Here is a 14,226-nt window from a genome sequence, read left to right as displayed (position 1 = left end):
TCTGCTCACACATACAAGTGAACACTCTAAAACATGGCAGACACATATTGGTGGGGTAGGAAAGCTTGCTTTGCTGCTACCCATGGTGCAGTTCTGCAGATGGAGGACTTGGTCCCCAGGGCTGTCAGCCCAGCACCTTTTACCTTGTATAAGAAAAAGATGACAAGAATAAACAAACTGTTGTAATTAATGGTTTGCTCCTGCCATTTCTGTAATAAGGAACGGTCTGTTTTCAATCAGGGCTGTTCTATGCTTTCCCTTAAGTGTATTCTATCATTGATTGTCCCCTAAGGGCTGGAGACTAGATAGCACTGCATCCAATGATTGGAAAATCAAACTCTGTGCTCCATTACTCATGTTAACAGGCTCTCTAGATATTAGATATTTTAGATGGAGAGCCACTGCTGACTGTGCCCTTCAGTCACATGGGACATCTTCCAGGCAACAGCCAATAGCAAGTGAAAGAACCTCTGTTTTGTTATGCAGAGCCCATGATTTACAAGGTAACAATTAACAAGTGTGCATGTGTGTGGTGGGGGTGCAGGAGGGGGCAGATGGAGAAGGGAGAATGAATCACAAATTGGAGCTGGAAATGCCATACTAAATCAGCTGCTCCATTCAGCCTGAGGTGAATGTGGGATTGTTCCCTACAGTCTCTTCTCCAGTCTAGTTTAAAGTGTCCCATATGACAGGATTTCCACTATTCCCATAGAGAGATTATTACGCAAGCTAATGCACCTCACCAGTAGGACTTGTTTTCTTCTATTCTCCTTAATTTTAAACTTTTGTTCAATTTCATGCTACTACTCACCTTAAATTCCTCTCCCTGTCTGGAGTTTACATTCTTCACCATTATGTCCCCACCCCTTTCAATCACAAATAAACTCTCTGAGCCTTAATTACATTTGAGCTGAAGGATTCTCACTGTTTACCTCACTATTTGGAAGCTCCACATTAACACCAGACACTCAGATTCTCAACTTTCATTGCTCAGTGAGGACTGGGCCACAAGCAGGAGGGAAACAAATTACAGGTGAGAAAATAGTGTGCAGATATCATGATGTAAAGGACTTTCTGGAACACAAGAATTGCCATACTGGTCAGTGGTCCATCTAGTCCAGTATCCTGCCTCTGAGAATAGCCAGGACCAGCTGCCACAAGGAAGGTGAAATAAATCCTGCAATAGGCAGTTATGGGATGACCTGCCCAGAGGAAACATTTCTTTCTAACCCTAAACCCTCATTAGTTAGCGCTTGGTTTGTGCTCTGAAACATGATGATTTAGATCCCACCCAAAACTATTTTCTTAATCTTTCTATAGCAACTCTGCATATCCCTGTCATCCATAGAAATGCCCAGTTCTTTTGGAATCCTGCTAAGCTCTTGGCCTCAACTATATCTTGAGGAAATGAGCTCCACTGGCTAATTATGCCTTGTGTGAAAAGGTATTTCTGTTGATCAGTTTAAAATTTTCTCCCCTTCAGTTTACTTGAACATCCCCAACATACACAATTCTTGTGTATCATAAGAGAGGGTGATTAGCAGTGCCCGATCCACTTTCTATATGCCACTCATAATTTTGTATACCTTAATCATGCACCTTCTTATTTGTCTCCTAAGGCAAATAATCCTAATATTTTAATTTTCTTAAGATTTGAAGTATTCCCCCACCCCATTCACCTGTTAATGTCAAAGCCTTGTTGGGATTTATTCGTAGATTTTAAGCGCAGAAGGGACCATTAGATCATCTAGTCTAACCTCCTGTATATCACAGTCGATTAAATTTCACCCAAGTACCCCTGTATTGAGACTAATAACTTGTGCTTGCTTGACTAAGCATTATGTATTTTGGCTAAAGCATATCTTTCAGAAAGGTATCCAGTCTTCCTGTGAAGAAATCAGAGATGGAGAGAATCCATCACTTTTCTTTGTAGTTTGTTCCAGTGATTAATCATCCTCATTGTTAAAAATGTATGTCTTATTTCAAATCTGAATTTGTCTAGTTTCAGCTTCCAGCTCCTGGTTATACATTAAATAACTATTTCATAGCCAGTATATTCTGCCCATGAAGGTACTTAGACACTGTAATCAAGTCACATCTTAATTTTTTTGATAAGCTGTACAGCTTGAGCTCGAAGTGTCTCACTGTGAGGCATTTTTTCCAGCCCTCAAATAATTTTGTGGTTCTTTTTTACACTATCTCCAGTGTTTCCATATTCTTTTTTAAAATATGGACACCAGGACCAGATGCAGTATTCCAGTATCAACAAAACCAACAAGGAGTCTGGTGGCACCTTAAAGACTAACAGATTTATTTGGGCATAAGCTTTCGTGGGTAAAAACCTCACTTCTTCGGATGCAAATAAATCTGTTAGTCTTTAAGGTGCCACCAGACTCCTTGTTGTTTTTGTAGATACAGACTAACACGGCTACCCCCTGATACTATTCCAGTATCAGTCTCACCAAAGCCATATACAGAAGTAAAATCACTTTTGTTACTCCTGCTCATTACTCCCCTGTTTATACATCCCAGGATCACATGAACTCTTTTTCTCCACAACATTACACTGGGAGCTCATGTACAGTTGCTGGTGGATTATGACCCCAAAACCTTTTCAGAAGCATTGCTTTCCAGGGTACAGTCCCCCGTTGTGCACTTGTTCCTAGATACATAACTCTGCATTTGGCTGTAATAAAACATATTTTATTTGACTGGGTCCGGCTTACAAAGTGATCCAGATCGCTATTACATCCCTATCCTCATCATTATTCACCACTCTGTCAATCTGTGTCATCCAAAATTTTATCCTCAGCAATTTTATATTTACTTCCAGATAATTGATGAAACAGTGGAATATTGTCAGGCTTAATGCCAATCCCTGCAGGACCCCATTAGAAACCTCTCATTCAGTGATGATTCCTCAGTAACAGCAGGAGCCCCTGCTCGCAGCCCCAGATGGCCGACAACAGAAAATCACGGGAAAGTAATAATGGAATTTATTACCACCAATAGTAAGGTCCATTATTACTTTTCCACAATCTTCCATGGCTTGTCCGCAATTCAGCTGCAATTTTTTGACAATCATCCTGCAATTCTTGTAGGGCTTTAATAATAAGTAAAAGTCAACATGGATTTGTCAAGAACAAATCATGTCAAACCAAACTAATATCCTTCTTTGATAGGGTAGCAAGCCTTGTGGAGGGGGGGAAACGGTAGATGTGGTATCTCGACTTTATTTAGGCTTTTGATACTGTATCACATGACCTCATAAACAAACTAGAGAATATAGTCTAGACGAACCTACAAAAAGGTGGGTGCACAACTGGCTGGAAAACCATACTCAGAGTAGTTATCAATGGTTCACAATCAAGCTGGAAAGGCATATTGAGTGGGGTCCTGCCAGGATCTGTCCTACGTCTGGTTCTATTCAATATCTTCATAAATGATTAGGATAAGGGCACAGAGTACACTTATAAAGTTTGCAGATAGGGTTGCAAGCACTTTGGAGGACAGGATTACAATTCAAAATGATCTTGACAAACTGAAGAAATGGTCTGAATTAAACAGGATGAAATTCAATAGGGACAAATGCAAAGTACTGTACTTCGAAAGGAATAATCAATTGCACAAATACAAAATAGGAAATGATTGCCTAAGAAGCAAAATCACAAACTAAATGAGTCAACAATGTAATATTATTGCAAAAAACATGAACATCATTCTAGGATGTATCCGCCGAAGTGCTGTAAGTAAGACACAAGAAATAATTATTCCATTCTACTCAGCACTGACAAGGCCTCAATTGGAGTACTGTGTCCAGTTCTGGGCACCACACTTTAGGAAAGATGTGGACAAATTGGATAAAGTCCAGAGGAAATCAACAAAAATGATTAAAAGTCTAGAAAACATGACCTAAGAGGAAAGATTGGGGGGGGGGGAAGGGTTTATTTAGTCTGGAGAAGAGAAGTGTGAGGGGGGACATAAGTCTTCAAGTACATAAATGGTTCTTGTGAAGAGGAGTGTGATAACTTGTTCTCCTTAACCACTGAGGACAGGACAAGCTGTAATGGGCTTAAATTACAGCAAGGAAGATGTAGGTTAGACATTAGGAAAAATTCCTAACTGTAAGGGTAGTTAAATATTCATCATTAGAGGTCTTTAAGAACAGGTTAGACAAAGACATGTCAGGGATGGTGTTGTGGGGTAGGTACACTCCATCCCATGTGCCAGGTCAAGTATGGTGATAAGAAGAGAAAAAACTGTATAGCAGCCAGTTAGGTCCTGTGTTCATGACCCTGACTATAAAACGTGGCCAGAGTCCATAAAGCAGCCCTTCTACTTGGGTTGTATGGCCTAATGGCTGGAGTCAGTAAAGATTGTGTGGTCGATTGGGGAAGTGGGGCGTCACTCAGAGATGTGTGGCACGCAGGGTAGGGGGACTCAGGCCCTCCCTGCTCCTCCGAATCCCAGCCCAGGTCCTTGGCAGTGGTGGGGGTGCTCACCACCAAGTCAGCGGGGATCCTCCTGAAACATGCTGACTGGTTCACTCACCAGAGAAAAGTCTAAGTCCTCTGGGCTGCTTGCTACCTTTTCTCCCTCGGCGAGGCTCCATGATTCCCCCGGGTCTCTGGAGTCCTCAAGTGGCATAGCTCCTGCCAGCGCAGTCCCTTCTCTGGGCTTGTCAGGCAGCCTGGAGTCCATCTGGAACTCTGCGTGCCATGGCCCTGTAGTCAGAGCCTGTAGCAGCTTCCTGGAGAGAGCATGTAGTCTGTGTCCTCCCCTTTCAGCAGGCTGCCCAGACTGAGTTGGGCTGCTTCCTTTTATACTCTGCCTGCCGGCTGACCATGTGCAGCAGAGTCGGAGTGGTGGGGCTTCCTCAACCTGCAAAGCACAGTTAACCCTTTTGGGGCTGGTGTGGGGTAGGTGCACCGTGTCACAGATGGTCTAGATCAGGGGTTCTCAAATGTCATTGCACCGCGACCCCTTTCTGACTACAAAAATTACTACATGACCCCAGGAGGGGAGACCGAAGCCTGAGCCCATCAGAGCCCCACCACCCCATTCAGGAGGGGGCCAAAACCCGAGCCCCACCGTTCCAGGCGGGAGGAGGGCCAGAAGTCCAAGTGCTTCAGCCCCAAGCTGGGGGCCTGTAACCTGAGCCCCACCACCCAGGACTGAGGCCCTCACGCTTCGGCTTTGGCCCTGAGAGGTGGGGCTCAGGCTTCAGCACTGGGCCCAGCAAGTCTAATGCCAGCCCTGGCAACCCCATTAGAAGAGGGTCGCAACCCACTTTGGGGTCCTGACCCACAGTTTGAGAACCGCTTGTCTAGATAATATTTAGTCCTGCCTCAGTGCAGGGGATTGGACTAGATGACCTAACAAGGTCCCTTCCAGTTCTACATTTCTATGATTCTTTGTCAATTTGCTAAAGGCACAGAAGGATTGAGAAGGGCTCCTGGTAAAACTGTTTTTCCCAGGAACTAGGGCCACAGGCCACCACATCCCCCAACCTCTAACCAAGTGCCAGTGGGAGAGGACCTGCGGAAAGAACAAGAATGTCTGATCCGAAAGCTTGCACAGTCCTTTTCTGTGCCAGGACAGATGCACTTGATATTTCACTAAATAGAGACTGAGCCAGAAAAAAAGGTGTGAGAGAATTTTAAGCCACCGCTGAAAGATGTGGGACACAATGTGAAACAGCTGCATGCCATGTTGGACCACAGGGTAGAAGAGAACAAGGAGTAATTGTGGCACCTTAGAGACTAACAAATTTATTTGAGCATAAGCTTTGGAGGGCTAAACCCCACTTCATCAGATGCATTATTAATTATTATTATTATTATTATTGCATGGAGTGGAAAATACAGTAGGAAGATATATACATATACAGAGAACATGAAAAGATGGGGGTTGCCTTACCAACTCTGAGACAAATCAATTAAAGTGGGCTATTATCAGCAGGAGGGAAGATCACTTTTGTAGTGGTAATCAGGATGACCCATTTCAAACAGTTGACAAGAAGGTGTGAGTAACAGTAGGGGGAAAAATTAGCATGGGGAAATAGTTTTTTAGTTTGTGTAATGACCCATCCACTCCCAGTCTTTATTCAGGCCTAATTTGATGGTGTCCAGTTTGCAAATTAATTCCAGTTCTGCAGTTTCTCGTTGGAGTCTGTTTTTGAAGTTTTGTTGTTGAAGAATTACCACTTTTAGGTCTGTAATTGAGTGTCCAGGGAGGTTGAAATGTTCTCTGACTGGTTTTTGAATGTTATAATTCTTGACGTCTGATTTGTGTCCATTTATTCTTTTGCGTAGAGACTGTCCGGTTTGGCCAATGTACATGGCAGAGGGGCATTGCTGGCACATGATGCCATATATCACATTGGTCGATGTGCAGATGAACAAGCCCCTGATGGTGTGGCTGATGTGATTGGGTCCTATGATGGTGTCCCTTGAATAGCTATGTGGACAGAGTTGGCAACGGGCTTTGTTGCAAGGATAGGTTCCTGGGTTAATGTTTTTGTTGTGTGGTGTGTGGTTGCTTATGAGTATTTGTTTCAGGTTGGGGGGCTGTCTGTAAGCAAGGACTGGCCTGTCTCCTGAGGTCTGTGAGTGTGAGGGATCGTCCTTCTGGATAGGTTGTAGATCCTTGATGATGCGCTGGAGAGGTTTTAGTTGGGGGCTGAAGGAGATGGCTAGTGGCGTTCTGTTACTTTCTTTGTTGGGCCTATCCTGTAGTAGGTGACTTCTGGGTACTCTTCCGGCTCTGTCAATCTGTTTCTTCACTTCAGCAGGTGGGTATTGTAGTTTTAAGAACGCTTGATAGAGATCCTGTAGGTGTTTGTCTCTGTCTGAGGGATTGGAGCAAATGCAGTTGTATGTTAGCGTTTGGCTGTAGACAATGGATCGTGTGATGTGGTCTGGATGAAAGCTGGAGGCATGTAGGTAAGTATAGCGGTCAGTAGGTTTCCGGTATAGGGTGGTGTTTATGTGACCATCGCTTATTAGCACTGGAGTGTCCAGGAAGTGGATCTCTTGTGTGGACAGGTCCAGGCTGAGGTTGATGGTGGGATGGAAAACGTTGAAATCCTGGTGGAATTCCTCAAGGGCTTCTTTCCCATGATGAAGATGTCATCAATGTAGCACAAATAGAGTAGGGGCGTTAGAACAACGCTTCCTCAGCTCTCGTCCCCTAAGTCAGCCATAAAAATGTTGGCATACTGTGGGGCCATGCGGGTACCCATAGCAGTGCCGCTGACTTGAAGGTATACATTGTCCCCAAATGTGAAATAGTTGTGGGTGAGGACAAAGTCACAAAGTTCAGCCACCAGGTTTGCCATGACAATATCAGGGATACTGTTCCTGACGGCTTGTAGTCCATCTTTGTGTGGAATGTTGGTGTAGAGAGCTTCTACATCCATAGTGGCCAGGATGGTGTTTTCTGGAAGATCACCAATGGATTGTAGTTTCCTCAGGAAGTCAGTGGTGTCTCAAAGATAGCTGGGAGTGCTGGAGGCGTAGAGCTTGAGGAGAGTCTACATAGCCAGACAATCCTGCTGTCAGGGTGCCAATGTCTGAGATGATGGGGCGTACAGGATTTCCAGGTTTATGGATCTTGGGTAGCAGATAGAATACCCCTGGTCGGAGTTCTAGGGGTGTGTCTGTGCAGATTTGTTCCTGTGCTTTTTCAGGGAGTTGCTTGAACAGATGGTGTAGTTTCTTTCGGTAACCCTCAGTGGAATCAGAGGGTAATGGCCTGTAGAATGTGGTGTTTAGAGAGCTGCCTGGCAGCCTCTTTCCTATTCCGACCTATTTATGATGACGACAGCACCTCCTTTGTCAGCATTTTTGATTATGATGTCAGAGTAGTTCCTGAGGCTGTGGATGGTGTTGTGTTCTGCACGGCTGAGGTTATGGGGCAAGTGATGCTGCTTTTCCACAATTTCAGCCCGTGCACTTCGGCGGAAGCACTCTATGTAGAAGTCCAGTCTGTTGTTTCATCCTTCAGGAGGAGTCCACACACAATCCTTCTTTTTGAAGTTTTGGTAGGAAGGTTTCTGTGGGTTAGTGTGCTGTTCAGTGGTGTGTTGGAAATATTCCTTGAGTCGGAGACGTCAAAAGTAGGAATCACGCAATGAATGGCGGAACCCCACTGTGCTTAAGCCTGACAAGCTATGACCTGCTTCGGCCTTGAACAATGGGTGGTGCAAAAAACACTCTGTCATGAGGGTGATATGGGAGTGAACACAATATTTTATATTGGTTAAAACATTTTGTAGTTTGATGAAATTACAAACCAGGATATTTCACACATCCCAAAGGAAGATTCCAGGACATCATATGAAAAAATCAGGACTACCCTGGTAAAACCAGCACAACTCCCAACTCTAACATCTCCCAACTTGGGGAAGGGCTAGTACAAATGTACTATGTATATATAGCTACATATCCCACAGCCTCCTCTTGGGAAAAAAAGCAGCCCCACCACATGGGGGCAGATTAGAGTGGTGGCAGTGGGAAAGGAAAGACCTGTCCCCATGGATTCAAAAACCTGAAAAATCTCACCCCTTTAAAAACAAATAACCCTCCATAAAATAGCAATTTTCAAAGTGCTGACATAGATTCCCAAATGACCTGTTTCAGCTCTGGCTCACAAGAGACAGTAAATTGTAGCTACCATCCTTGATCTATGAGGGTTTGCTCCTCAGTCAGGGTGTAAATCAAATACAAATGGTTTCCCTTACATTTTAGGGTCATGTGGTTTCCAAGATCTAATCTGAATCGTATCCTGGCAGACACTGTATTATAAGTACCGATAACCGTCACATGACTGTACCAAACAGGGAATGCAAACTATCAGGCAAAAAATTATGTGTAATTTCACACTGAGAAATCTGGTATGATGAAGCAAGAAATAGCATTCACTGTAGTTTTTCTGTACAGGTTAGAAAACCCTTTACAATGTAAGCCACCTAACTACAAAACAATCCTAATGTAGATAAATGTGAATTATTAGCTGCAGTAAAAACACAATTTTCCAATTCTCTAAGAAGGCTAGGAATCATGTTTATAACTGTATGATGCTCCCCATGTCTGCAAAATGCTCTTTACCACTTATAAAGCTCACTCAGTTGCATTTCTTTTAGCTAACGCTGTGGGTTTGAAGACTTTAACCTTAAAAATGAACCCTTGTAACATGACAATTACTGTGTTCTTAGCAATATATTTCTCTAACAGACACATTAGCCTTCATTTTCCCATTGATCTCCAGTAGATTTTTGTTACCAGATTTTCTAAGGGAGACTAGATTATTAGTCTAAACCATGCAATTGTGCAATGATGTGATGAACGAAACTTCTGCTTTTCCAACAGTCCCTCAGTTAGTGTCAGCTAAGTTAATCTGCAGCTCTCTGAGATGTTATCATCTTCATGCAGAGTATTTAATTAGCCTCCCGCTTTAAAAGCCAGCCCTGGGTGTCACTTAAAAGATGCATCTATTACACAATGGAGTGACAGAATGAATTATGATTTCTCATTATGAAGCCAGTCTTGAGAAATTGAATTACTGAACTCTTAGCAATCAGTACCCTTTCACCCTCTTACTGCAGCTCCAAATAAAAGACCAGAGCACCACCTTCTGCTCAATAACTGGAACCAAACCTAATGATGCAGGCAATGGACTCTGCCTGAGGAGAATTGCTGACATAATTGATCTATCTGGTTGTCAACTGAAAAAAAGTTTTTTCTATTAAATTCATCTATACATGCCATACTAGTCAAAATTCATGCTCCTTCAAATCAGCCATTTGTAAGCCATCTATTCTAGAACTATAACTCTCAAGTTGGATAATTTCAAACTTCTGAGCATGGGAGCTGCCCTAGCACGTGGTCCATAACTTTGGAATGCACTGTGAAGAGACAGCAGAAAGCAGAATGACAACAACATTAATTACCTACAGAACAAAATATAACACCAACTTCTTAAACTTCACATTCCCAAATAAATATATTATTAAAAAAACTCTGTGGGGGGACTGAGACAGATCTTTTGGTACTCTGTACTAGAGTTATATGTGCCAGTCCACGAGCACTTAAGATTCCATTTACATTTCCAATGTATAGGCTGAAAGAGTCTGGAAAGCAATACAAATATTTATGTTGCAAGTTCTGTTAAATCTTTAACAGCAATCAGACATGGGAACTAATCTGAAATAGAAACAAAAATGTAGTATTAAAACAGACCCCATCATCCACCAGACTGATTTGTTTGGTCTATTTGAAAGAACAAGAGAGACTAAAAATACCTCATAATTTTCCATTTTAAAGACAAATTAACTATCCATTTCTGTCAATCTGCTGAAATGAGGGTTGTCTTGTCTTTTACAATCAGCTCCACATGACATGGGCCTGAATCACTGTACAATTACAACTGCGATATCTCTGTACAGTTCTCATCAACAGACAATTGAATAACTGGTGGTGGCGGTCATAGAAGTTAATTTGGATTCACAGCAATAAGAAACAGATGACATTCAGCAATAGCAGCTTTACAAAGGATCACAGAAAAATTCCCCCATTATGATAATTATGAATAAAGTATGGTGACATCATGCTAATCAATTATTCTCCTTTTATCACCAATTCATGTTCTGTGACCTCTGACTGAAGTCACTTTCCTTATGATAGAAAGGATACGTGAGCAGAGTCAAGGAACCGATGCTTCCCCTGATACAGATAACATGGAGCCTTCATGGTCATGAAAAGAGATGGCAGCAACCACATTAGGATGCGACACTGCAGCCAAACAGGAAAAAGTATTTCCATAATACTCTTTTTTATCACGTCTCTTTAGAGAATAAGCAAAGCTGCTGTTCTATGAAGCTAGGCCAGCCTGTGCACATTAACATACTGACTACCCTTCTTAGAGAAAGTGCTAACAAGATGCTGGTGCAGTGGAAGGCTTGTTAGAATGGTTTAGAAACATCTGCTTTACACAGCTCACATTTCTGTAATGGTATAACCAACGTAAAAAACATGCTAGGCCAAATTAACCTCTAGTGCAGGGATCTCAAACTCAAATCACCACGAGGGCCACATGAGGACTGACAGTACATTGGCCTGAGCGCCGCATCACTGAAACATTTTCATACAACGATACAAAAGTATAGTCAAAAATGAAAAAAACGAAGAGTAATATAGGACGCTATTAAAACTCAATGTATTAACTTTTTTAAAACTGTAATGCGAAGAGGGGTTTTAATAAAATATAAACACCTGTAACTATTCCTTATGTGGTCAGTAACACTGATGATGATCTACACTAACAGTCTATCAACACAGCTGTAATGGCAGGAACTTTTAAAAGTAACTATTCATACAAAATACGTTGCCACTTTTAACAAACATTCTTCCCAACTACTCACAGCAAAGAATCATACATTCTGAACTTCATACTTCAGACTGCTTGTCTAGTCCATGAGGCCCCACCCCTGCCCCGCCTCTTCCAACTCCACCCCCTCCCTGCCCCTATTCCAACCACTTCCCCAAATCCCTGCCCCAGCCCGGCCTCTTCTCCACCTCCTCCCCTGAGCGTGCCACATCCCCGCTCCTCCCCCCTCCCTCCTGGAAAGTCCTAAGCACCAGCAAACAGCTGCTTGGCGGCGGGAAGCACTGGAAGGTAGGCGGAGGAGCGGGGACGTGGCACGCTTGGGGGGGGGGGGGTGAGGGGAGCTTGGCTGCCGATGGAGTTGGCGCCTATGGCGGGCCGCAGGAAATAACTCTGCGGGCCGCATGCAGCCCGTGGGCCACGTCTTTGAGACCCCTACTCTAGTGTAACACCAATGAAGTCTATGGAGTGTATCTAAGCTAAGACCAAACGTGGAAAACTTCAACCCAAAATAAATTTGTCTGGGAATGCTATGAATGGCCAAGGGCAGTATAATGGAGGCTGCATTTCATCCTAAACTATGGCAGTTGCTACTGGTCCTCCTACAACAGAGTTGAGACTCCGCATGTTCTACTGGTCTGTATTCACAGCAGGGCAACAAGAGCTCCCAAATTCTAATCCCAGCTCTCCCAGTGACTTGTTCTGTGCCCTCAGTTAAGTTTAATCTCTGTGCCTTGGTTTCCTCATAGGTAAATATCTTCCTTTTACAGATCTCACAGAAGGGCAAGAATTAATTTATTAACGTTTGTCAGGTACTACATAAGTGCTGGGTATTACATCATAATCAAGAACGTACAAAAATAATTCTGTTCTCCTTTTATCCAAACTAATTTTAACAGGAAAGTCCGTTTGACCTGCTTTTCTGTATTTATATACATCTGCCTCTCCCAATCACCATAGTATTGAAATGCCTATCAAGTACCTTAAAAAAGAGACAACCTCTCTCATGTCTATGTGTATGAATTTAGGGTTCAAAATTAGTTTTGTATTTATTTCTGAACATAGTAAGCTCTATGGTCATTCTTATTCCTTACAGGAATGAGTTCCATAGTTTAGATCCAGTTTTCATTAAAGTTCTGTCTCCAAAACTCAGAAGTCTCCCTCTATATTCAACAGTTTAATTGTTCCAGTGGAACATAGCTGCCAGGGGAGATCATGCTCATGGAAGGAGAAGAGATTTCAGGTAGCTAGGGCCAATTCAACAGAGGGCTTTGAATCCTAGGAGGCAGGCATCTTGATTCTGACTCTGTATTCATTATGGAGCCAGTCCAGAGAACGGAGCACCAGGGTGCTGCATTCACAGCAATGCATATTGCTAAACAGAGAAACTACTGTAGTTTGTATTATTTGGAGCTTTTTCAGACTGTGGCTGTATTATTGCTATAACAAACTGCAATAATTAAGCCTGAAGGTGGCAAAAGCTGGTTTGTTGAAGATAGGTTTGTGTCCAACAGGTTTAGGTACAATAAGCAGACCAGTCACAATGGAAGTGGATGCTTTTTTGTCATCATGGTTATTTAGGCATCCAGAAGTACTGAGGAATCCAAAAATTTCCCTAGGCTGTGAACCTACTTACTCTGCCTTTGATAGCGGGGAATGCTATAGAGGCATGTTCTTCAAAGCAGTTGCTCTCTCCTTAGCAACATCACCTCTGTTGTGCCCAGATGCATCTTTAGCCAATTGCTAATATTAACTAGGCATTGAGAACACTGGGATAGAATGCTATTTGTGTTTTGTGTATAGGAAATGTAGAGTTGGGCATTGTTTGCATTCTCATAATGCTGGCACTTCAGCCCATGTCTCACCAGCTCTCCCAATGGCTTTATATATATGTTGAATAATATGGGGAAAGTAAGATTATACACAAGATGTCTACACAAGAAAGTTGCATCTGTTAAATTTAAGGAGCAATTTCAAATTATTATAGTTAAATTGGTGCAAATCACCATGTGGACACTTATCTCAGTTTAAGCGTGCCTTATTTTGGTTTAACTTAATTTTGGAATAGATTTAAGATAAATTGAAATAAGTAACCCTTAAACCAACAGAAAAGTGTTCATGCAGGTGGTTTCTACAGTTTAACTAAACTGCTTTAAAAACTGACATAAGTTGAAAGGGTGCAATTTTCCTGAGTAGACAAGGCCAGAGTTGCAGGTGTTGGTCCTGACTGCTATCAGTGCTTCCATAACTACTACTAGTTTCCAAGGATACCAGCAGGGCAAACGAGGAATGCAGGAGTTACCATACTAAAGCAAAACAGTGGTCCATTCAGTCTAGTATCCTGTCTCCAGGGGACATGAGTGACTGAGGGGAGCAGGATGGCAAAGGGGTGCATAGAGTGACCAAGCAGGCCTGGCAAAAGGAGAGAGAAGTGATTTGGTAGGTAGGGTGAGAGAAAGGGGGAGAAATAGAGGTGATGGAGGAAGGGGAGATAGAGAAGACAAAAGTGCAAGAAACCCTGCCGCAGACAATTTTGGAATAACCTGCCCAGAGGGGAAGTTTCTTCCTGACTGCAGCCAGCTAATGATTGTTTATGCCCTGAAAAATGAGGATTTACATCTCTTATATTCACTAGTCTAATGTAACTGTAGATGTTCTCATTATCCATAAAATGTTGTTTTGAGGACTACTAACATCCTTGCCCCAATGATATCTTGTGGGAGTGAGTCCCAGCACTTATGTGTTGTGTAAAAAAAATATTTATCGGTTTTAAGTATTTTCGTGTTCTTTTGCACATCTGTACCCTACCATTACAACACTGAGACAAGTTAAATACGAAAA

This window comes from Emys orbicularis, chromosome 8, assembly GCF_028017835.1.
Source record: "Emys orbicularis isolate rEmyOrb1 chromosome 8, rEmyOrb1.hap1, whole genome shotgun sequence".
Classification (NCBI taxonomy): Eukaryota; Metazoa; Chordata; order Testudines; family Emydidae; genus Emys; species Emys orbicularis.
Note: the sequence above shows the minus strand (reverse complement) of the source record.